Genomic DNA, 25306 nt, shown 5'->3' with positions numbered 1-25306 from the left:
GAGTTCAAATCTCAGTGGAACCTTTGAAGCCTTTGTTTGTGGCTTCTGAATGCACAGACTGTCTCAACTATATGCTCCTTTTGGTCAAGCAAGCTGTCACGTCCCAAACCCTTTGTTTCCGTTAAAGTGCCAGTCTTCTGAAAATTATATTACCCCTGGGAATTATACCTGATAAAACTAGACATGTTTAATAGTTTACTGTCTAAAATGTATTTTAATACGAGACCAGGAACATGTTCTGTTTATTTGGTAAAATTTGGCTCTTTGAGTCCACCATTACAAGAATGCGTTCCTGGTAAGTTACTGTTTGTTCAAAGAAGTGACATCATATGCAAAATGCTTAAAAGTTAGTGGGCATTTCAGGCTTCATCTGTTTTGCAAATTGGAGCACGTTTTTAATGATTTTTTTGATTTATTCTGCAACAAAACTAAAACCAAAGCATGCCTACTAAGGGGTGTGTCCTTCAAGGCTGTTCAAGTGACATTTAGAGTCGATGCAAATTTGCAGCGTTCTGATGCCATGTGCAGCCCGGTTGACCTGACCTCACTCTGTAAACGAGCAACCAAGTGGTATTTGAGAACACCACCTCCCCATGACGAATTGCAATGTCCATTCTTCCACAGTCAACAGACATGTACATAATGCCTTGTTTGGAGGGGCCAACGAGGGGACTGAGGACTGGTCTTTCCACTAGCAATGTAAGTACTTGTTTGCAGGTTTGAATGACATCAGTTTGCCCCTGCGTACGTTCGACCCATGAAGCGGTGAAGAAAGAGCACGGGCTCCTGCGTGTTTTCCTTTCGTTGGCGGCAAACTACTTTGCCTGTTTTCCACAAACGGAGAACTGCACAGTCACGGTTTGAGAGTTAATAAGCAAACGTGTCTGAATGTTGGCCGGCAAATACTCGTTGAGAGAGGATGAAGCATTCCAGAGTCAATGCCAATTTGCAGCGTTCTGATGCCGTGTGCAGCCCTGTTGACCTGGCCTCACTCCGTAAATGAGCAACCAAGTGGTATTTGAGAACACCACCTCCCCGTGACGAATTGCAATGTCCGTGCTTCCACAGTCAACAGACAGGTAGATAATGCCCGATTTTGTTTTTAAAGCAGCCGTCACGGACCTTGACGGAAAACCAGAGAGGCAGGGAAACCGTTCAAACGAGGTTTTGTCCCGATGGTCGTCTGCACGTAGGAGAACCTGACAACCACTAATCCACCGAAAGCAATCCGGTCACGTTAAGGGTCTGTCTTTCTGGCTGTTTCGAGAGTACCTGATCTTAGCAAGGTGGGAACTGGACGTGAACGAAAGCAGAGCTCAAAAGGCAAAGCATGGCTCTGCCAGCTTTCTCAGGAGCGTCTATTCGCTTGTTAGGTGCAAGGGGAAAAGACTGCACAGCAGAAAACAGGCGAAGCTTTTTCAGCGTCTCGGTTTGGGATTGTTCCAAAAGGCGCGGACGGAGCAGAGATGGCAGCTCGACATTTGTTCGCTGCCAAGTTCAAGAAAACCAGCACCGTTTCCGCCCGGTTTCGGATCGCGCACCGCTCTCGTGTTAAGCGAACGTGGTAACCAATACAATACGGAAACCACGCGTGTGTTAGCTCTTGCCTGGGCCTCAAGAAGAACGCGGGTCACACTTAAACAATTGTCACGAGAATAGGGGCACGGCCTTGGCATCGTAGAGATGAGCTGGTGGTCGAGCATGACAAGGTTCAGCATCGAAAAGCGCTGCAACAACATCATGGGAAGAAATCAAATGCCTCGTTTGGAAGGGCTAAGGAGGGGACTGAGGACTGGTCTTTCCACTAGCAACGTAAGTACTTGTTTGCAGGCTTGAATGACATCAGTTTGCCCCTGCGTACGTTCGACCCATGAAGCGGTGAAGAAAGAGCACGGGCTCCTGCGTGTTTTCCTTTCGTTGGCAACAAGCGAAGGGTGTATATTTGTCCACAAACAGAGAACTGTAGAGTCACTGTTTAAGATTTGTTCAGCAAATGTGTCCATACCTTGGCTGGTCAAAAGCAAATACTTGCTTCCGTAGTTGGCACGGACAGAGCAGAGATCACAGCTCAGCAGTCACTCACTGCCGAGTTCAAAAAATAAATAAATAAATAAACCAACCCAACGCTGTTTCTGCCCGGTTTCGAACCGGGGACCTTTCGTGCGTTAGACGAACGTGATAACCACTACACTACAGAAACCTCAGCTCTAGGACCGATCAGCTGTTGCCTGGGCCTCAAATACAGAAGCAATGGCACTTAGGCATGGGTCCCCAGGGTAGGCCTGCAGCGTTGGTGTTATAGTGGCTAGCATAGCTGCCTTCCAAGCATTTGACCCGGGTTCGATTCCCGGCCAACGCACACCCTTTAACGCTTCGTTGCTCTGATGAAAGGCAGAGAGCTTGGCGAGGCGCTTGGGAGGAAACAGCAGGAACGGATCAGTTGCTTGTCACTGCCTTGCCGAGGAGGTGACCGAGGGCTGATCCTTCTGCTTTCCGCTCGCGTTGCATGTAGTCGAACAGCGTCGGTTTGCGCAAACCTGGGCGTGTTTGAAGGACACGGGCACCTGCGTGTTTGTCTTTCATTGGCGGCAAGCTTCTTTGCCTGTTTTCCACAAACGGAGAACTGCACAGTCACGGTTTGAGACTTAATAAGCAAACGTGTCTGAATGTTGGCCGGCAAATACTCGTTGAGACAGGATGAAGCATTCCAAGTCAATGCCAATTTGCAGCGTTCTGATGCCGTGTGCAGCCCTGTTGACCTGGCCTCACTCCGTAAACGAGCAACCAAGTGGTATTTGAGAACACCACCTCCCCGTGATGAATTGCAATGTCCGTGCTTCCACAGTCAACAGACAGGTAGATAATGCCTGATTTTGTTTTTAAAGCAGCCGTCACGGACCTTGACGGAAAACCAGAGAGGCAGGGAAACCGTTCAAACGAGGTTTTGTCCCGATGGTCGTCTGCACGTAGGAGAACATGACAACCACTAATCCACAGAAAGCAATCCGGTCACGTTAAGGGTCTGTCTTTCTGGCTGTTTCGAGAGTACCTGATTTTAGCAAGGCGATAACTGGACGTTAACGAAAGCAGAGCTCAAAAGGCAAAGTGTGGCTCTGCCAGGTTTCTCAGGAGCGTCTATTCGCTTGTCAGGTGAAAGAGGAAACCACTGCACAGCAGAAAACACGCAAAGCTTTTTCAGCGTCTCGGTTCGGGGCTGTTTCAAAAGGCACGGACAGAGCAGAGATCGCAGCTCGACATTTGTTCGCCGCCAAGTTCAAGAAAACGAGCACCGATTCCGCCCGGTTTCGAATCGGGGACCGTTCTCGTGTTAAGCGAACGTGGTAGCCGCTACAGCACAGAAACCACGCATGTGTTAGCTCTTGCCTGGGCCTCAAGAAGAACACAGATCACGCTTAAGCGACTGTCACGAGGATAGGGGCACGGCCTTGGCGTCGTAGAGATGAGCTGGTGGTCGAGTGTGACGAGGATCAGCACTGAAAAGCGCTGCAACAACATCACGGGAAGAAATCAAATGCCTTGTTTGGACGACTGAGATGACTGAGGACTGTTCCTTCCGCTTTCCACGAGCGACGTAAGTAGTTGTTTGCAGGGTTGAACGACATCAGTTTGCCCCTGTGTACGTTCGACCCATGAAGCGGTGAACAACACGGGCTCCTGCGTGTTTTCCTTTCGTTGGCAACAAGCGACAGGTGTATATTTGTCCACAAACAGAGAACTGGAGAGTCACTGTGTAAGATTTGTTCAGCAAATGTGTCCATACCTTGGCTGGTGAAAAGCAAACACTTCCGTAGTTGGCACGGCTCTTTTGGCTCTTCTTACTATAAGGAGCCGGCTCTTTCGGCTCCCAAACGGCTCCTGAGATTTTATTTTTGATTTAATTGCTGCAATTAACTAGTTAATTAATTACATTATTATTTATATTTTATCAATAGGATGTTTTCCATTTTTTTTTAGTTTTTGTAGCCATTGTAAAGCTTTGTAAAGTATAGCAGTGTAACAATGTTCTAGCTATAGAAATAAAACTTACTTACCAATTAATAAATTATTTTCTCACAAACATAATGCAAAACTGTGTTATATTACCAGTATAAACTACACAGCTGATTTTCCCCTCCTCAAGTGCCTCACAGACTCCTCTCCCCTGTGCTCCACAGCTTTAAGCATTACACCAATTTTCGTATTTTCGCAGCTGTGAATGACATCAACCCCCCCCCAACCAAAAAAAGTAGGCGTACACCATGCTACTTTTTTTCCTTTGAATGGTAATAGACAACACAAAGACGCAATCGGACAGCAACTTTTGTGAAAGTCTCTCTCTCTCTGAGGCACCTAAGGACAAAAAACTAATTCGGCTCCCCAACTCGGCTCCCACCGAAGAGCCGGCTCCCGTCGTTCACTTCAAAGAGCCGGCTCTTTGAACCGGATCGTTCGCGACCGACACATCACTACCGGTTTCCTACTGACCCAGACAAGAGGGCCAAATGGATTGCAGCTGCGAAGAGACAGGATTGGGAGCCAACAGAGTACTCCAGACTTTGCAGTGATCATTTCATTTCAGGTTAGTTTATCAGTTAATGCAATTTTGATAAAATATATAGCAAAAAGTAAATGGGTCAGTGTTTGTTAACCCATCTGAGCAGTGAAACAAGGCAGTGTTAATTTGTCTAGGGTTGCATGTAGCAGACATCAGACATAAAACGCAATAACAGAGGCTAGAAAGAAACGGGACACAGAAATAAATAAACAGGGCTCCATACCAAGGCTGGGTACAGTGTTTGTGATAAAAGACAGATCCAATTTAACACGAATCACAGCTTACTTTCTTGTTAAAATGTGCAAAGGTCTCCACCATCTCATACCGGCTTGCACTGAAGGACTTAAGTGTGCCGTCCAAAATGGCTGCGTCACGTGACTTGGTGGGCGGCACGGTGGTGTAGTGGTTAGCGCTGTCGCCTCACAGCAAGAAGGTCCTGGGTTCGAGCCCCGGGGCCGGCGAGGGCCTTTCTGTGTGGAGTTTGCATGTTCTCCCCGTGTCCGCGTGGGTTTCCTCCGGGTGCTCCGGTTTCCCCCACAGTCCAAAGACATGCAGGTTAGGTTAACTGGTGACTCTAAATTGACCATAGGTGTGAATGTGAGTGTGAATGGTTGTCTGTGTCTATGTGTCAGCCCTGTGATGACCTGGCGACTTGTCCAGGGTGTACCCCGCCTTTCGCCCGTAGTCGGCTGGGATAGGCTCTAGCTTGCCTGCGACCCTGTAGAAGGATAAAGCGGCTAGAGATAATGAGATGAGATGAGACGTGACTTGGTCATGTGGGTGAAATACCTCAATTCCCTGCTGTTGAGATGAGTGAAATCATCTGGCTGCCATCTTACCACTCACATCAATAGTGTGTGATCATTTGACTTCTGTGTTAAACTGTCATGTCCGATCAAATTTGCCCCAAGAAAAGTATCTCCTGACTTTTTTCCTTTCATTACCAATTCTTATTTTCTCAACTTTACCCACATTCCTTACATATCTTTATAGCACTCCCCTTCACTGTTGTTGTTTTTTTTTCTTTCTTTTCCAGTTCAGTCTCTGATCATTTTTTTGAGCAGCTCTTTTACTACTATAATTATTTTTACAGAGATTATTTCAGTTTTTCTTTGTACAGGAAATCATATATTGGACGCCATCCGGGAAATAAGCCATTGACCGGGAAATATGACCAACCCTGATTTAAGAGTACTTATCAATATACTTGGACTCAATTTAAACTAAAATCATGTTAAAACAGACAATCATGCCCATTTTGTCAATTTGTGCAAGTAGGTGTGACGTGTGTAGATGATCGACATTGTCATTTGTGCTTAGCCTGAGGTAAATGAAAATAACTGCTGACCAAACTAGAACAACAACATCTCTTTTTATTTGCATCCCTCATTGCCATTTCTGCCTAAGGCTATGGTCCTTCTTTCATTTAGGCTACTGAGGCTAATTTACTCAGTTCATTCTTCTTTTTGAGTTTGAGCCGTTGAGCTTGAGTTCTCACATTCAATATCAAACATGTCTAGACTTTGGCTTTGATCTAGTCTGGGACATTTCCATCAAAAATCTGACACAGTCACAGTGTTCATCCCAGATATCACTGTCAGATTTTCAACAAAGACAAAACGATAAGACAGATTTTCTGTTATTTTGCTCTTGCAAACCATCATAAAATGCTGTAGGTGGGTCCACGCAAATGGCACTGCACACACACATAAAAATGATCACACACTATCAATACTCACAGGTGAAATGTCTGTCCACAACCTTTGACTTGACAGTTTGTACAGTTCACTGCTGCACATGCAGGCATTTTTCTTGCAATTTTTCTCACCAACTACATCAATAACTTGACCAGTTTTGTGTAGCTTCCAGTAGCCTAAATAACCATTCTGCTCAACGATGTGAGTGGTAAGATGGCAGTCAGATGGTTTCACTCTGATGAGCCTCTGAGCTTTCCAGATTTTTATGTAGAGATCAGTGCTCCAAACATGATTTACCGAGGCTAGTGGAGCTCTTGGACACATTGCTTCTAAATTGTTGTTAACAGCCCTAAAGATACCAAGTGTCAAGAATTTGGGTGTAAAATAAACCGGATCATTGATAATTTTATGTGACATGCTTTTGTTTTTATTCATGGAGAAAAGAGATCTTTTTAGATGGCAAGAATCACACTGCTATGGCAACAGGATTGTTTACTAGTATCTGTGTCAGTACTGAACATGCGTTATCTAGCCAAGTAGATTTAAGAAGAAGAAGCCTTTATTTGTTTCACATACACTCAAGCACCGACTGAATCACACAGTGAAATTTCTCCTCTGCATTTAACCCATCTGAAGCAGTGAACACACACAAGTGAGCAATGAGCACACACACACACATACCCACAGCAGTGGCAGCTATGCTACAGCGCCCAGGGAGCAGTTGGGGGTAAGGTGCCTTGCTGAGGGGCACCTCAGCCCATGGCTCCTATATACCTAACCACATCTTTGAACTGTGGGGGAAACTAGAGCACCCGGAGGAAACCCACACAGACACAGGGAGATCATGCAAACTCCACACAGAAAGGCCCCTGGCAGCCGCTGGGCTCAAACCCAGGACCTTCTTGCTGTGAGGAGACAGTGATAACCACTACAACACTGTGCCACCCTAAACGTTGATATGTCAAAAAATAAAAAAAAACTAGACAGGGACACTCTAACGAGTGCAAACCCCGCCTTTTCCCTATTAAAATACATTGGGCGAAAATTTCGAAGTTCTGCCATGACCTTGACCTTTGACCTTTGACCTCCAAAATTTAATGGTTCCCTTCCTGGGTGATTGGCAACACGTACAAAATTTGGTCCAAATCGATCCATTGGTTCTTGAGATATCTTGCAGACACACAGACAGACAGACAGATACACACACACACAGACTGACGCAGGTGAAAATAATAACCCCTCCGACTACTATCGGCGGGGTTAATAAAACAATTAGGAACCCATAACATCACCTTGTTAACATGCATACCAAGTTTCAAATCTGGATCATGAATAGTTTTGGATATATGCTCCGGAAACGAACATTGCTCTGAGAAACTAAGTCAAAATATATTTATGTAAAATTTTGAAAAATACTTTTTTCAAAAATCCAAAATAGCAAAAGGCAGCAGTTCACATGTTGCTTGATATGTATACAAAGTTTCATGAAGATATCTTCAGTAGTTTTAAAGATATGGCCCGGAAATGAAAATGTGACCAGACGGACAGCCGGCTGGACAGAACCCATTTCTATATCCCGCGCCAAAATTAATTTGGGCAGCCGATCAAAAAAGAACCAAAAATACTGGTTGAATTTTTTTGGGTTGCAGTTCTCATCACCTGAAAACCACTGGCTGCTGCTGAGGATGGCCCCACATGAAGAGCCTGGAGATCAGCGAGGTCACTCATGGTGCTTACGGTTTGTCTCTTGAGGTCTTGGCCTGTCCAGTGTTTTTGTTAACTCAGATGAGAAAGTAGCCAGAATGTACAGTCCACAGCCCACTCTACGACTGACGCACTGCATTATTTAAAATGCGTGTCCATTTTTTGCGAGGCAAATAGTAAACAGAAGCTAACTGCAGCTAGGAACTAAAGCTGTGAGTGACTTTACAGCAGTTTCTGGGGGCTGTTTTGGGGATCAGCGCAGGGGCTTCGAGGTTCTGCTGTTGCTCCAATCTTCAGCAACTGTGAAAGAGTTAAGGCTCCATAGCTCAGTGGTGAGAGCACTGGTTTAGTAAACCAGGGGTTGTGAGTTCAATTCTCACTGGAGCCTATAAAGAGTTAGTGAAACTGTCTCTGAGTCTTACTTTTGCTGGACGCTACCAGTTTTAGTATCGGGTGTAAACAAACCACAGCTAATGGATTCTTAATCCTCCCTGCCCTTCTCTTTCAGTAAACGATGTTTTTTTTTTTTTTTTAAATTATTAAAACAAAGAAAATGCAGTGAGAAGGTACATTCCAACATCCATGCAGGTAAACCTAGGCCAAAAATGGACATCATCATGCCAATAATTTTGAGCAATTTTGCACACATCATAACCATAAATAAGCTAACTTCTGCCTGTATCTATCCTTTGCTTCTCTCTGACTTAGATTATCCAAGCAATCCGGTAGTAAAGCTTTTCTAGTGGTAGCTTCCCTCAAACTGCAGACATCTGACATCTTCAATATTGCTTGCCTTCAGTATGTAAACAAAGTTCGCTTGTCCCCCGGGATAATGGCAGTAACGGTTGCTAATGTAAGTGTGAGATCAGTGCAAGGGGTCTGTTGCAAATTTTGACAATGTGGCACAAAGTTATAGAAGGGAACTTCTTTATAATCTCACTATCTGGTGTGACTCAGATGAGGATGGGGTCTCTTTTGAGTCTGCTTGCTCAGCTATCGGCTCCAAATCATCCTCAAACAAAAAAACAAAGATTGAGGATGAATTTGAAGAGCTTTCGTGTCTTTTTCAAAAGAATCGGTATCAAGAATTCACGCCACTGAGGAGAATATTATAGAGTCTGTGTGGAAACAAAAGAAGGTCCTGATGCAAATAACGTCAAGCATACAGCGCCACCAAGCTGTAAATCGCTGCGATCTAATAATGGCGGGCAAGCTTTTCGTGATTTTTGGAACAGGTTTCAGATGCAAAAAAGCATTTTTCGAAACAGTTTTTTATTTATTCGCCAACTTTACAGTGTAATTGAGCACAGCACACACAGAAAACTGGGGGTTTTCTGACGTAACTTTCATTACACTAGCACGTTAAGAACGATGCAGCCAAGTGAAATCCGCCTACCCGTCAGTCGCTGCGATCTAATAATGGCGGACAAGCTTTTAGTAATTTTTGGAACGGGATTCAGATGCAAAAAAGCATTTTTCAAAACAGTTTTTTATTTATTCGCCAACTTTACAGTGTACTTGAGCACATCACACACAGAAAACCAGGTATTTTCTGATGTACCTTTCATGAAACAAGCACTTTCAGAACGATGCAGCCAAGAGAAATCCATGTCGCCAGCAGTTCAGGTCGACCATTTAAGGCATCCATTAAATTAGCTAACTCAATTTTCTGATATTTACCTAAAAGCTAAAAACACAGAAAACAGCTACAACTTAGTAAATGAAGATAAAATATGACAGAACTACAGACAAAAAAATCTAAACTTTAGCAAATGGATGTGTGAATTTTTCGACTAGCATCCTGTCTGTCAGTGTTAGCTAACGCTACTTATGTCATCTGCTGCACTAGTATATTTTGCCTGAGAAAGTTTCTCAACTAAAGACAAAATAAACAAAAGAACCATGACTTACCTCTGTCTACTTTGCTAAGGCATCATGTTTAGCAGATAGTTACAACTTTGTACAACACAAATCCTCATAAAATATAAAGTATTTTATAGTAAACGTACGGACGGCACAGTGGTGTAGTGGTTAGCGCTGTCTCCTCACAGCAAGAAGGTCCGGGTTTGAGCCCCGTGGCCGGCGAGGGCCTTTCTGTGCGGAGTTTGCATGTTTTCCCTGTGTCTGCGTGGGTTTCCTCCGGGTGCTCTGGTTTCCCCCACAGTCCAAAGACATGCAGGTTAGGTTAACTGGTGACTCTAAATTGACCGTAGGTGTGAATGTGAGTGTGAATGGTTGTCTGTGTCTATGTGTCAGCCCTGTGATGACCTGGTGACTTGTCCAGGGTGTACCCCGCCTTTCGCCCGTAGTCAGCTGGGATAGGCTCCAGCTTGCCTGCGACCCTGTAGAACAGGATAAAGCGGCTAGAGATAATGAGATGAGATTAAACGTATGATGATGCTGTGTGATGTCACGCATTCTCACAGCGCATTCAATGATAATTCCAATGAAAATGTTTTTTTTTTAATTGATGGGTGTAATTCACTTTAGCTTATTTTTTGTTGTCTAAATCATTATTGATGAACTCTCATATTGATGGTGTTTTTAGAATAGATGAAAATGAATAAAAGTATTATATTATAATAAACACTGAAGCAGAGGGAGCTCAGCTCCTGCTGGCTGTACTGCCGAGGCAAGGAGGCGGAAGTGAGCTCCGAGGGCTCCGCCCAATTTAATCTCTGGGTTCGGAACCTGAAAAGTCTGTCCCTTTCCGGATAGAAGTTTTGTTTTTTGTTTTTTTCCTGGTGCGAACCGTGACGACATCAGAGGGCGTGTTTTTAGTTTAGGATAAGTTTCTACATCTTCTTATGATTACTAGTTGGTCTGTGCTCGTATTTTGGAAGAAAGCAAATATCTGCTATGTCTGCAAGTCTTATGAAGACAAGGAGGCTCAGGCACCAAAGCGCAGTGTGTGGAGAAAATGTACCTGGCTCCGCATGTTGCTGGTGTTTTCGTTCTGCTCGCACGGCTTTCTGACCACCAGGGAAGAAATAAAAGAACAAAGCTTGCGGGCAAGCAATGCGAGCCACCATCTCCGGACTACTGTTTACTTCTGCTGTGCACTATGCAATGCCTTCTGTCGATGACGCATTCTTGATAACAAATTTCTGTTGAAAACTCATGGAGACCAAGGGCATCACTAGGCCTTTTTTACTGGGGCACATGCCCCAGTAAAAATCAGCTGTGCCCCAGTAAGAAAATGTTGAACGATTTTTGTAACAAACTAGTTTCTTTGGCAGATCATTTATCTACTGTAAGCTCTAGGACAGAGTGTGTTTCAAACTTCTATCGCCTCTTCTTTCTAACTAATTTTCTGATTGGTCTGGGAGATTCTCACTGTAAACATAGTGTGCGTGTGGCGTGCCATGAGTCCATTTAGCCTACTGGAGAGATGAGTCTACTCTTTGGATGAGTCAGAGAACGGGCTCTGGATGAGTTAAGGTAGTGCGAAGTTTTTGCAACAAAACTAAGCAAACCATATTCTAACAAACCCATTAAACTACATCGAATTAAACGATATTAAATTACTTTTCCAGATGGATATCAGACAATTCTTCTCACGAAGCAGAGACGGGGCAGGGAAACAGTGACAGATGAGGAGGAGGGTGAGAGAGGTAAGATTAAGGTTGTAGGCTATGTGCTAGTCAGTCATAACTAACCAGCTAAGTTAGTGAATTGTGAGAGTGGAGGTGACATGTTTAGCATCAGCATGCATTAAAAGCCCAAATGCCAACAATAATTTTTTTGGGGACTGGGATGTGTTTTCCGTCTCGTTGACCTATTCCTTGCATAACTTCATCCACAAGAGCATGAGAATTATCCACTTTGCATAGGTTGGGGACAGGAACGTTAAGGTGCATTGTGCGGGGGGGGGGCATTTTGTGTGTGTGTTGGGGAGGGGGGGTGCAGTGCCCCAGTAAAGCTTAATTCCTAGTGACGCCCCTGATCAAGACCCTTGCTCATGCCAAGGTTCCCAGAAGCCTGACCTAAACCCATTCAAGAACACGTTCCCTGGTGGTCGGAAAGCCGTGCAAGCAGAGCGAAAATAACAGCAACATGCAGAGCCAGCTACATTTTCTCCACATGTTGCACTTTGGTCCCTGAGCCCACTTGTCTTCATAAGACTTCAAACACATCGTGCATCTTGCACTCCAGCGCACAACATCAGGGGAGGGGAAAGAAGGAAGGAGATAGATAGATAGATAGATAGATAGATAGAAAAGCCACCAGCTCTATTTTGACTCTGTCAGGGTTATGGGAAAGAGGAGAGAGCAGGAACGCATTCCCCCACTTTCAGAAATTATGCAGTCGATATTCCCGCATTTGAAGAATTCGCAAAGGTCCGCATGACCCCGGTGAAATTCTCTCCGTCCACGGTGCATCCTCAACAACCATTTTCTGCTCAAAACTCATGGAAACCATGGGTGCTAAGGATAAAAGAAGCCTGAACAAAACCTGTTTCCTAGTGCTCAGAAACCCAGCAATACACAGAACCAGAGAGATTTTTTCCACATGTTACCCTTAAGAGCATAACCCTTCTAGCTTCTCAAAGATTTAAAGCAGCTAGTAGCTCTTGATGTAAAACATCTGAACACAAAGAAAAGAAAAACAGTTCTATCTTTGACTCTAACAGAATTAGGCAAAAGGGGAGAGCACAAATGCAGTCCCCCACTACCAAAAATTATGCAGTTGAAATTCCTGCATTTGAGGAATTCACAAAGGTCAGCACAAGCTGAGTGCAATGGCTAGGCCTCGCTTTGGGCAAACCACCTTCTTGATCATGGTGTTGCCCCCGCCAGGTAAGTATGAGCTTCTTTGCCTGGCTGAGATGTAACCCTGCAAGGGTGTAGGCCGCTCCATGAGGGCAGGCAAAGCGTCTGAGCAGGGTTTTGCATAATTTTTGGCCCCTCCTCTTCCAAGTCAGCACAAGACACTGGTGGTGATTTCATGTGCGCTCCCTCTACTGGTCAGACAAGATATGGACCCGACAAGACTTCGCACCGACCGACACGTAGCCCTTTTCCACCAACAGGGAACGGGTTCCGTTCTGGTTCGCGCACCAAAGTTTGATCCGTTCAGAGCATTTTGGTCAAAAATCCATTGGTTCGGACAGTGGTTAAATTGGCTTTTGTAAGGAGGGGGAGCTCTTCTTCACTCACAGTGGTCAATATCTCTCAAAACATTTTTATTTATCGCACCATCAGTTTAATACATATTTTATCAGCTTATGGCCTAGTTATTTATATCTCACATCAATGCACATATTGGTAACTTATTAAGCCTATGTTTCACCATCAATCTACACTGTAATTTGTAAAACCTATTCACAATATACACCACCAATTCACATATTAGCAATAGTTCTTTACATCTCATCAATCTACCGTATTATTTGCATTACTTGTTTACATCTCACACCATCAATTCACATATTAACAATAGTTCTTTACATCTCACACCATAAATCTACATCAATCAAATCAATTGTTTGCTAAACTTACTGACATGTCACAACATCAAACCACATATCAGCAATAGCCAGTCATTCCAATTTAATTTACAACTTTCCAAATAAGACTTAGATCAAGTTTCTCCTGCCTTTCCTGTCTCTGTCTACATGCTCCTGGGGAGACTCACAGAGCGTCCGGGAGACTAGGGATGTCTGAATTGTTTAATTTTGTTATTTAGTCTAGTCTTAGTACCCCACAGCAACCTCATAACTTTGGCCAACCAAAGCAACATTGGATTGGGGGTCGAGCGCGCGAGCCAATGGAAAAATCCAGGCTGCCAGTTCTCACTATCACGAGGGAGGTTTGCTAACGCTCCATGTGCAAAGATAGGTGAGCGGGCATCCATTCAATTAGCTAACTCAATTTTCTGATATTTACCTAAAAGCTAAGAACACAGAAAACTTTTTTTTTTGTCTGACTTTTACTAGACTTAGAAATAGAATATTATTAGAACATCATCAGAGGGTCTACCATTGGCAATTCATAATAGTCATAATTGACATTAACATTGACTTTAGGCATATTAAAGTATGGTCTATAGTTACTGGATTTATCTAGATCTGTTACTATTAATAAGATTTAATTGACGCAAGATGTGGTTATTCATACACACACATTTTATATACATATGCTCAAGGGCACTTCAGCCCAACACCACCCCATGTTAACCAAACTACATGTCTTTGAACTGTGGGGTTAACCAGAGCTGACACAGGGAGAACACGCAAACTCCACACAGAAAGGCCCCCGCCAGCCGCTGGGCTCAAACCCAGAACCTTCTCGCTGTGAGGCGACAGTGTGAACCACTCCATCCCCCCTGCTGCACAAGTTAATAAATGTTTAAAGCCTCCCCGTCGGGGAATTGAACCCCGGTCTTCCGCGTGACAGGCGGAGATACTGTCCACTATACTAACGAGGATGACACAATGACCCTCATTTATTAACGCTGGGGTCAACAGCGTTCCTGTCAATAATCAAACTCCAGCTGTTGTTTTCATATTTAATTTATAGGCCTACATCCGTGATATTGGACAGATCACACAGCACTCAACTGTTCCTTTTCAAAATTCAACACCACCCACCCCGCTTGCTTATCTATCTATCTATCTATCTATCTATCATTCTTTCAAAAAAGCTCGTTGGTCAGACATTTCTCTGCCTGCGTGCAATGGCTAATAAAGCTGTAAAGGAACCTCCAATCCAGTGTCACTAACCTGATCCAGTGTTAAGTGCAGCTCAGGTTTCTCTTCATTGACGCATAAATCTTTCGCCTTTTACTAAAGATTTCTGTGGAGAGAAATGTTAATGAGTTCAGTATATTTTTGCAGGCTTTGCTCTGGCAGAGCTGAACATTTTTAGTCAACAAATGTTAGAACTATTGATCGTTTTGCATTAAAGCATCTCCCACACGCCCCAAAAGATGATGTCTCTCTTCAAAAGGATCCAGCTGTTGGGGGCGGAGTCTAGCTGTGTTTACCTTTCTGGATTTTAATATGTGGAAGTGGTTTATTTAAAGCCATTAGGTGCAGTAAATTATCGTTTATCCGCATTTTGACTAGGATCGAGTGTAGTATATTCTAATCAATTTAATATTTGTTTTGTTTTTTAAACGAGAGTGCTATATCTAGCAGTGGTTTTTTTAAGAGTAAGAAGCTGGGATTGGAGTTTGCTCTTTTCATATACCAATCTAATGTTATAGTATATCTGTCTTTGTTCTCAAGAAAGCTTTTTTTTCCTTATTTAACACACTCTTTAAATGAAGTTGATAAATGTTTTTTTAGAGTAGAGAATAAAAATAAGAATTTGTTCCTTTTATTGTATACATTCATATGGTACTATAGTAGATTTAGGAATGGTTACCTTATTTTAAAAAAGAAAAAAAAATTATTTTGCCTGCCTTAACTTTTTTTCCCTATTTTTTGGTTTTCTCCATGCTCAACAACACAGGTGTAGAATTGGGTGTGGGCGGTATGGGAGAGAAATGTTAACAAGTTGAACGTAAGTTATTGCTTTTCGGCCTTTTGGTTAAGGTCAAGTGTGGTATCTATTCTTATCAATTTAATATCTGATATGTTCTGTAAATGAAAATGTTATATCAAGCAGATTATTTTTTTTTAGAACAGGGAGCTGGAATGGGGGTTTGCTCCTATCAACCTGATATTGTAGTATTTTCAGGAATAATGCCTTTGCTCAAAAAAATGATTTTTTAATTCTTATTTGACAAATACGAATTTGACAAAACACACTCTTTAAGTGAAGTTAATAAATGTTTTTTTTTTACAGTAGAGAATTAAAATAGGAATTTGGTTCTTTTATTCTATACGCTCATGTGGTATTATACTAGATTTAGGAATGGTTACCGTATTTTAAAAAAGAAAGAAAAAAAATCTTTATTTTGCCTGCCCTAACTTTTTCCCTATTTTCTGGTTTTCTCCATGCTCAACAACACAGGTGTAGAATTGGGTGTGGGCGGTGTGGGCGTGTCCCTACCAATATTTCTGACTGAAGAAAAAAAATCCCACCCCGTGCGCGGCACACAAAGGGTTACCGTAGGTTTCCACTGGGCGAAACACCACGCCCAGTTCGCTCATGAATATTCACTCTGGGGGCGTGGCCGCGAAAATAGCCCGCACTTTTGGCTACCGTGTCAATTAGCAAGTGCGGTTGCAGTGATGATGATAACGATGGTTTATTTCAAACATGTAAACAAACAATGAATAAATAAGCAGATAACAAGAAAAACAAAACAGCATTTGCAACAAGAACACGTAAAAAGCCACTAAATTAGAAAATAAACCTTAAAAAATATAGGTAATAATAATATATCAAAACAAAAGAAAACAAGACAAAAATACAAACATAGCAGGGACGTGCACAGGATTATAGAGGGGCAGGGGCTCAAAGTCAGAAAAAGGGCAGCAAGTGCATTATTTTTTTCCCCGGTCCTTTCCAAAATATGGAAATGTAGAATTAAAATTAACGTACTAAGAGGAAGGTAAGTACTTAGCTATGTGTCCTGTGTTGGTGAAAGTGATATGCAATTGCCATTTCTTTTGTGTCAGCAAAATTGTCACTCACATTATCATAGGCTTGGAAGACATGCAAAGCAATAAAACACTGGTGCATTATTAGGCTTTTTTATTGTTAAAGATTTAACATTGAACAGTGAAACCTGAACTTTGAACAAATAAGTAAATAGCCTAATGGACAAAATGATAAAAATCAGTACTTCTTCTCATAAGGTAGAAGCCTAACATTCCAGGGGCCTTAAAGCAGTAACCTTCTGGGGGCCATGTCCCTGTAGATATTAATGACCTCATTGTGATTTATCGGTATGTCTTTTTCAATCGAGAGGAGAAGGAGATCAGAGAGCCTCTCTGCTTTGCATAGGCTTCTGAGTACATTTTTCACAAGCTTTTGTTTTTGTTTTTTCTGAAACATAACCCACATTTGATTTGAGCACATTGTGGAAGAGGTCGACGACTAGTTATATATACAAGAGGAGAATGTAAGCTTCCCGACGATATATGATACTTGCATGTACACCGAAGCACGCCCGAGGCAATCGATTGTGAACAGTAACAGGTCAGGTCATGTCAGTTAACAAGCAGATTATTAAACTACAGAGACTTAAATTACTCGCACAAATGTCAGTAGCCCTGAAACGACACAGGCTCGCGGAGACTCACAAGAAACGTGTGCAACAGAAAGAAACGTCTAAATCTATGGATGCTTTCCTCCGACCTAAAAACGACTCTCTAGATGACAAAGTGACTGCGGCAGAGGTGACGAGTGTGTCTCACACTGCCCAACACGCAATATCATATCAGGCAGGAGATTGTGGCACAAAGCTAGCTGCAACGATGTATCAGGACTCCGACATTGCAAAGATGATGGCATGTGGTCGGACAAAGGCAGAAGCCATCGTCACGGACGTGCTTGCCCCTGTCTTCGTCAAAGATTGCTTGAAAGTCCTCAGAAGACCACTGAATGAGCAATGAGAGACAACAACCAAAGTTAAGTTATATTAATGGATGTAACAGTGTTGCGTTAGCTATCTAGCTAACGTCAGTGAAAAAAATTAAAAATTAATTTAATTCTGTCTCTTATCTCTCTTCCTTATTTCATTCAGATGCATACATGTCAACCTATACGGAATGTCTGTATTTTATACGGATTTGATTCAATAAACGTAGTATACGGGCGTACAAATAAAGTTATACGGATTCTTTAAAAAAACTTCAATATTTATTTAGAGCTATAATAAATTCCCATGATGATAAAAGAGCGCATAACATTTATAAACGTACTGTACACCACAGAAAGCACAAACAGCCAGTAAAGAGTCTTATGAAATCGCGCGTTATCTCGTGGTAGCAAGACTTCGTTCCACTTTTGATCATGCGCACACCGCATTGCAAGAATCCCGCCAACCAGGAAGTATTTTGTTTGAAATGCGTATTTCCATCTGAGCGACTTTCACTTGCGACTGAAAAGATTCTGAATGGGCACTCCGGCAAGATCAACACAGACACTTGCTGTGACATGCAGCCTAGTGAGTATTGGTGCAGAGTGCTAAAAAAGCTGTCATGGAGTACAATTCAGAACATTAGAGTGGCACTTTGTGTTTTTGTCAAACATTGGAGCTTTGTATTCATTCTGAAGGTTTATTGTTATTAATATTGAATAAAAAGTAACTGGGATATATCATTGTTAATTATCATTCAAATTTTAGGTAAATTATTTTAATTTGCATCTTATATGGATTTTATAAGGGAAATACGGATTTTGGAGGTTGGCTATACAGGTTTGATTGACCAAAGGTTGACATGTATGCAGATGCTGGTGAGTCCTAAACGTGTCCCCAAAGGCCTAAAGGTGTCCCCAAACACAGAAGAGTTTTTGCTGTGGTTGTGAGTTAAGAGACTTTTTTTCTACTGTTTCTGTGGTGCTGAGCCACTACAATTCCTGTTAATCCACTGAAAACTAAATGGAGACTTGCCACTATTCCTGCTGTACTGATGCACTGCAAAGCCTCAGACTCAATATTATATTATGATTGATTTAAAGTGAATAAATTGTAATGGAAAATAAATAAAATTGAGTAGCTTCAGTAAATCATAAGTGGAAGTGTGTCTGTTAAGTCATTGAATGGTCAAAATATTATGAATGTTTATTTAAAAAAAAAACACATTTGGTGGCCTGTTCATGACCATACATCACCAATAACAGCAGAATAGGGTATTATTGATATACCATGTAAGGTAGTATGTGCTAGAAATGGGTAAACCACTATCTGTGAGTCTTCCAGCGGCCGGCGCGGCGCCGTCCCACATTGTCCCTCAAGAACATACCCCTTTTCCCCCCTTGGGTTTATGAGCAGGTGGTCACCCTACCCTACAAACGCCCAGATGTCATGTCCATACAGTTTGAAAGGGCTAACTGTTAGACCACAGCTCACATGTTCCAGCTGCCTCACTGTCCACCTCCTCTGTTATCATTGTGGCAGCGCGTGCAGCGGCTTCTTCCCTCTCACTCAGTCCGTGCACGCCCTCTCTCTGGCCGCACGCGAGCGGAGCAGCAATGGACAGAGAAGCGGCAGCTCAACGCACACAGCCACCCCGGATTACAGCACACACAGCCACCCCGGATTACAGTGCACACAGCCACCCCGGATTACAGCGCACACAGCCACCCCGGATTACAGCGCACACAACCACCCTGCATTACAGCGCACACAGCCACCCCGGATTACAGCGCACACAGCCACCCCGGATTACAGAGCACACAACCACCTCGGATTACAGCGCACACAGCCACCCCGGGTTACAGCGCACACAGCCACCCCGGATTACAGCGCACACAGCCACCCCGGATTACAGAGCACACAACCACCTCGGATTACAGCACACACAGCCACCCCGGGTTACAGCGCACACAGCCACCCCGGATTACAGCGCACACAGCCACCCCGGATTACAGCGCACACAACCACCCCGGATTACAGCGCACACAGCCACCCCGGATTACAGCGCACACAGCCACCCCAGATTACAGCGCACACAGCCACCCTGGATTACAGTGCACACAACCACCCCGGATTACAAGAACATTGGTAGATTGCCGTGGAGTTTTTGTACCGCCGTTGTTTTAAACTTCTAACAGGACTGTATTATTTATTATTAGGATTATTATTATTATTATTATTATTTTAAAAGGGCAACATTTAATTAGAGGCAAAAAGGGCAGGGGCTCAAGCACCCCTAAAGCCCTATGTGTGCATGTGCCTGCAAACAAGGACGCACTAAGCAGTTTTGAGTTTACATGTCCGAAAAGGAGTGGGCTGAAGTAAAAACTTATTTAATCCCACCCCTCTACTTTAGTCAATATAAATTGATTATCGAGCTTCCTTATATATACACACACACACACTGGGGGGGGGGGGGGGGGGGGGGGGGGGGCAGGAGGGGCCGTGGCCACCCCAGGGCACACCTTGGCCCCGCCCTGGCCACCCCAGGGCCGGACAATAAAATTTATAAAACCAGTATGTCCCACGAAATGTTAGTTCCGCCCGCTGGATTTTTGTTCCGCCTATTTGGTTTCTGCGGGGATGCATATTACCGTAGCACATAAACGTTTCGCGTGTTCAAGCAGCAGGTGGTATCAGATAGTCATGCTCTAGTCCTACAACACAACAACCTACGAACTATGTGAATGTGCAATTAATTTGGGAGGTAAGTTATTCATCTCATACTTTCTTCAAGTTCTCACTTTGTAGATATGCAGTTACAATTCTGTCCTCAGACAATTCAGAGTTTCCAGAAATCTCCTGAATTTCCAGAAATCTCCACTTTGCCTGGGGTTTTCGAAAGTATCCGTTTTCAGTGACTGAAACCTTCGTTTACATGTAAATGCAACCGTATAGATAAATATGTGTCTTTATAGATATCCGGCTACAGTGGGATTTGTGCTGTGGGCACACATAGATAGATACTAGATACACAGTAGATATAGAGAAGTTGTGTGATGTTTATATTAATGTGTGTGAGATGTTGGGTGTTACTGGTGGGAGTACACATTGATTAATAATTGTCACACTCATACATACACAACACTCATGCATTCTCTCAACACACACTGTCCCCCTACCCCTCTCATGCGCCACATTTCTATATTTACATGTAACACACTCACTCATACACAACACTTATGCACTCTCTTAACACACTGTCTATCTCTCACACACACACACAATTTGTGCACTACATTTCTATATTTACATGTAACATTCATACACTCTCAACACAGACACACAACTCATGCACTAAATTTTTATATTTAAATGTAACACTCATGCACTGTCTTAACACTCACTCTCTCTCTCACTCATATATGAACACACACTTCATTCTCTTAACACACACTATGTCTTTCCCTCACTCACTATAAGATACAACTCATGCACTCTCAACACACACCCTCTCTTACACACACACACCACTCATGCATGATGCACTACATTTCTATATTTACATGTAACACACTCACTGGTATACACAACACTCGTGCACTCTCAACACACACACCACTCATGCACTACATTTCTATATTCACGTATAACACACACAACACTCATGCACTCTGAACATACACTCTCTCTCACACACACACACACAACTTATGCACTTCATTTTTGTATTTACATATAACATATCTTCACACACACAGAGCTCATCTATATCTACATGCAGTGCACATACTTTCCCCCCTGTCTCTCTCACACACACACACACCACTCATGCACTACACCTCATCTATGTCATGTGTTACATCAGTGTAACACTTTCACTCACTCACTCACACACGCACGCACGCACACACACACAAACACATTTTGTAACTCAACACATTTAGTTTGTACAGTACTTACAATGGACAATATCACAACGTGTTGTAAGTGTTTACATATGTTGTATGTATGAGTTAAGTATACAAGTATTTTCCTTTTCCTGAGCAAAGCACTCTTTATTCAAGCCTGACTAATATACTTACTACTTCCCAGGTGCCTGGGGCAGGTGATCTTTTAGTTTTTACTTCTGCATTTTAGTAGTGATCGTTAAAATCCTGATGCTTAACTAGAGTAAACAAGTTGGATGGTTTCTTTGTTTTGCAGATGCTTTATGTTACAAAAATAAATGAATACATTAATTTCTGACCTCTTGGCTCACATGGGTTTTGTTCATGAGTTAGGCACCAGATATGCCACCAGATACATCAGAATACAGGAACTCAAATCTAGCTAATTCAAAATTTCCCAGGGAAGGACCCCCGGACCCCCTCACCTCACCTTTATTTAGTCACAGCATGGCCACCCCCTGTATATCCTTGGCCCCCCTTTGGCCACCCCATGAAAAAAATCCAGGCTACGCCACTGAATTCAACACTGGGGATTTTGCTGTTTGTGTTTGGTGATGGTTTATGCTCAATTCCTGATGAGTCCACTTCTTACTGTGGTTATTTTCTGTGTTCCTCAATACTCTCACTCCTGCTATAATTGACCTTAAAAGATGCTGAAAAATCAGCATTCTATGGCACTGTATACATTCGACACAGACTGTCCATTCCAGTATGTTGAAGCTGAATGCATGTGCACTACCACTACTGGATCGGCATATTCAAAAAATAAATAAATAAACAAACCCATCGCTATTTCTGCCCGGTTTCGAACCAGGGACCTTTCATGTGTTAGACAAACATGATAAACTCTACACTACAGAAACCTCAGCCCTTCGACCGATCAGCTGTTGCCTGGGCCTCAAGTTCAGAAGCAATGGCACTTATGCATCTGTCCCCAGGCCAGGCACACAGTGTTGGTGGTATAGTGGCTAGCATAGCTGCCTTCCAAGCAGTTGACCTGGGTTCAATTCCCGGCCAACGCACACCCTTTAACGCTTCGTTTCACTGATGAAAGGCAGAGAGCGTGGCCAGGCACCCGGGAGGAAACGGCAGCAACGGATCGGTTGCTCGTCACTGCCTTGCCAAGGAGGTGACTGAGGGCCGCTCCTTCTGCTTTCCGCTCACGTTGCATGCAGTCGAATGGCATCGGTTTGCGCAAACCTGGGCGTGCTTCAAGGACACGGGCGCCTGCGTGCTTGTCTTTCGTTGGCGGCAAGCTGCTTCTTTGCATGTTTTCCACAAACAGAGGACTGCACAGTCACGGTTTGAGAGTCAATAAGCAAATGTGTCTGAATGTTGGCCGGCAAATACTCGTTGAGACATGATGAAGCATTCCAGAGTCAATGCCACTTTGCAGCGTTCTGATGCCGTGTGCAGCCCTGTTGACCTGACCTCACTCCGTAAACGAGCAACGAAGTGGCATTTGAGAACACCACCTCCCCGTGACGAATTGCAATGTCCATGCTTCCACAGTCAACAGAAATGTAGATCGTGCCCGATTTTGTTTTTAAAGCAGCCGTCACGGACCTTGATGGAAAACCAGAGAGACAGGGAAACCGTGCAAACGAGGTTTTGTCCCGACGGTCGTCTGCACCTAGGAGAACATGACAACCACTAAGCTACAGAAAGCAATCCGGTCACATTAAGGGTCTGTCTTTCTGGCTGTTTCGAGGGTACCTGATTTTAGCAAGGCGATAACTGGACGTTAAGGGAAGCAGAGCTCAAAAGGCAAAGCGTGGCTCTGCCAGGTTTCTCAGGAGCGTCTATTCGCTTGTCAGGTGAAAGGGGAAACCACTGCACAGCAGAAAACATGCAAAGCTTTTTCAGCGTCTCGGTTTGGGACTGTTCCAAAAGGCACGGACGGAGCAGAGATCGCAGCTCGACATTTGTTCGCCGCCAAGTTCAAGAAAACGAGCACCGATTCCGCCCGGTTTCGAATCGGGGACCGTTCTCGTGTTAAGCGAACGTGGCCGCCGCTACAGCACAGAAACCACGCGTGTGTTACCTCTTGCCTGGGCCTCAAGAAGAACACAGATCACGCTTAAGCGACTGTCACGAGGATAGGGGCACGGCCTTGGCGTCGTAGAGATGAGCTGGTGGTCGAGTGTGACGAGGATCAGCACTGAAAAGCGCTGCAACAACATCACGGGAAGAAATCAAATGCCTTGTTTGGACGGGCCAAGGAGATGACTGAGGACTGTTCCTTCCGCTTTCCACGAGCGACGTAAGTAGTTGTTTGCAGGGTTGAATGACATCAGTTTGCCCCTGCGTACGTTCGACCCATGAAGCGGTGAACAACACGGGCTCCTGCGTGTTTTCCTTTCGTTGGCAACAAGCGACAGGTGTATATTTGTCCACAAACAGAGAACTGGAGAGTCACTGTGTAAGATTTGTTCAGCAAATGTGTCCATACCTTGGCTGGTGAAAACCAAACACTTCCGTAGTTGGCACGGTCAGAGCAGAGATCACAGCTCAGCAGTCACTCAAAAAATAAATAAATAAATAAATAAACAAACCCACCCACCGCTGTTTCTGCCCGGCTTTGAACCGGGGACCTTTCGTGTGTGAGACGAACATGATAACCACTACACTACAGAAATCTCAGCGCTTGGACCGATCAGCTGTTGCCTGGGCCTCAAGTTCAGAAGCAATGGCACTTAGGCATCTGTCCCCAGGCCAGGCACGCAGCGTTGGTGATATAGTGGCTAGCATAGCTGCCTTCCATGCAGTTGACCCGGGTTCGATTCCCGGCCAACGCACACCCTTTAACGCTTCGTTTCTCTGATGAAAGGCAGAGAGCGTGGCCAGGCACCCGGGAGGAAACGGCAGCAACGGATCGGTTGCTCGTCACTGCCTTGCCAAGGAGGTGACTGAGGGCCGCTCCTTCTGCTTTCCGCTCACGTTGCATGCAGTCGAATGGCATCGGTTTGCGCAAACCTGGGCGTGCTTCAAGGACACGGGCGCCTGCGTGCTTGTCTTTCGTTGGCGGCAAGCTGCTTCTTTGCATGTTTTCCACAAACAGAGGACTGCACAGTCACGGTTTGAGAGTCAATAAGCAAATGTGTCTGAATGTTGGCCGGCAAATACTCGTTGAGACATGATGAAGCATTCCAGAGTCAATGCCACTTTGCAGCGTTCTGATGCCGTGTGCAGCCCTGTTGACCTGACCTCACTCCGTAAACGAGCAACGAAGTGGCATTTGAGAACACCACCTCCCCGTGACGAATTGCAATGTCCATGCTTCCACAGTCAACAGAAATGTAGATCGTGCCCGATTTTGTTTTTAAAGCAGCCGTCACGGACCTTGATGGAAAACCAGAGAGGCAGGGAAACCGTGCAAACGAGGTTTTGTCCCGACGGTCGTCTGCACCTAGGAGAACATGACAACCACTAAGCTACAGAAAGCAATCCGGTCACGTTAAGGGTCTGTCTTTCTGGCTGTTTCGAGGGTACCTGATTTTAGCAAGGCGATAACTGGACGTTAAGGGAAGCAGAGCTCAAAAGGCAAAGCGTGGCTCTGCCAGGTTTCTCAGGAGCGTCTATTCGCTTGTCAGGTGAAAGGGGAAACCACTGCACAGCAGAAAACACGCGGAGCTTTTTCAGCGTCTCGGTTTGGGACTGTTCCAAAAGGCACGGACGGAGCAGAGATCGCAGCTCGACATTTGTTCGCCGCCAAGTTCAAGAAAACGAGCACCGATTCCGCCCGGTTTCGAATCGGGGACCGTTCTCGTGTTAAGCGAACGTGGCCGCCGCTACAGCACAGAAACCACGCGTGTGTTACCTCTTGCCTGGGCCTCAAGAAGAACACAGATCACGCTTAAGCGACTGTCACGAGGATAGGGGCACGGCCTTGGCGTCGTAGAGATGAGCTGGTGGTCGAGTGT

The 25306-nt window shown here is 44.2% G+C and overlaps 9 non-coding genes and 1 pseudogene across 9 annotated transcripts; 6 read left to right on the top strand and 4 right to left on the bottom strand.

Annotated features, from left to right (window-relative positions):
* Nucleotides 1-2127: 2127 nt before the first annotated feature.
* Nucleotides 2128-2200, bottom strand: trnav-aac (transfer RNA valine (anticodon AAC)). Its single transcript has one exon. It is a non-coding gene; the product is annotated as a tRNA-Val (tRNA).
* Nucleotides 2201-2287: 87 nt separating this feature from the next.
* trnag-ucc (transfer RNA glycine (anticodon UCC)) lies at nucleotides 2288-2359 on the top strand. Its single transcript has one exon. It is a non-coding gene; the product is annotated as a tRNA-Gly (tRNA).
* Nucleotides 2360-8271: 5912 nt separating this feature from the next.
* On the top strand, nucleotides 8272-8344 carry trnat-agu (transfer RNA threonine (anticodon AGU)). Its single transcript has one exon. It is a non-coding gene; the product is annotated as a tRNA-Thr (tRNA).
* A 4255-nt stretch (nucleotides 8345-12599) lies between these two features.
* On the bottom strand, nucleotides 12600-12763 carry LOC132896188 (U1 spliceosomal RNA). The gene has a single exon (XR_009655958.1). It is a non-coding gene; the product is annotated as a U1 spliceosomal RNA (small nuclear RNA).
* A 1550-nt stretch (nucleotides 12764-14313) lies between these two features.
* Nucleotides 14314-14385, bottom strand: trnad-guc (transfer RNA aspartic acid (anticodon GUC)). The gene has a single exon. It is a non-coding gene; the product is annotated as a tRNA-Asp (tRNA).
* A 313-nt stretch (nucleotides 14386-14698) lies between these two features.
* LOC132895562 (U5 spliceosomal RNA) lies at nucleotides 14699-14813 on the top strand. Its single transcript, XR_009655772.1, has one exon. It is a non-coding gene; the product is annotated as a U5 spliceosomal RNA (small nuclear RNA).
* A 658-nt stretch (nucleotides 14814-15471) lies between these two features.
* Nucleotides 15472-15652, top strand: LOC132898157 (U2 spliceosomal RNA; annotated as a pseudogene).
* A 6681-nt stretch (nucleotides 15653-22333) lies between these two features.
* On the top strand, nucleotides 22334-22405 carry trnag-ucc (transfer RNA glycine (anticodon UCC)). The gene has a single exon. It is a non-coding gene; the product is annotated as a tRNA-Gly (tRNA).
* A 1544-nt stretch (nucleotides 22406-23949) lies between these two features.
* Nucleotides 23950-24022, bottom strand: trnav-cac (transfer RNA valine (anticodon CAC)). The gene has a single exon. It is a non-coding gene; the product is annotated as a tRNA-Val (tRNA).
* An 87-nt stretch (nucleotides 24023-24109) lies between these two features.
* Nucleotides 24110-24181, top strand: trnag-ucc (transfer RNA glycine (anticodon UCC)). The gene has a single exon. It is a non-coding gene; the product is annotated as a tRNA-Gly (tRNA).
* The last annotated feature ends 1125 nt before the right edge of the window (nucleotides 24182-25306 follow it).

The sequence above is a fragment of the Neoarius graeffei genome, chromosome 1 (assembly GCF_027579695.1).
Source record: "Neoarius graeffei isolate fNeoGra1 chromosome 1, fNeoGra1.pri, whole genome shotgun sequence".
Classification (NCBI taxonomy): Eukaryota; Metazoa; Chordata; class Actinopteri; order Siluriformes; family Ariidae; genus Neoarius; species Neoarius graeffei.
Note: the sequence above shows the minus strand (reverse complement) of the source record. Positions and strands in the feature narration are given on the sequence as shown.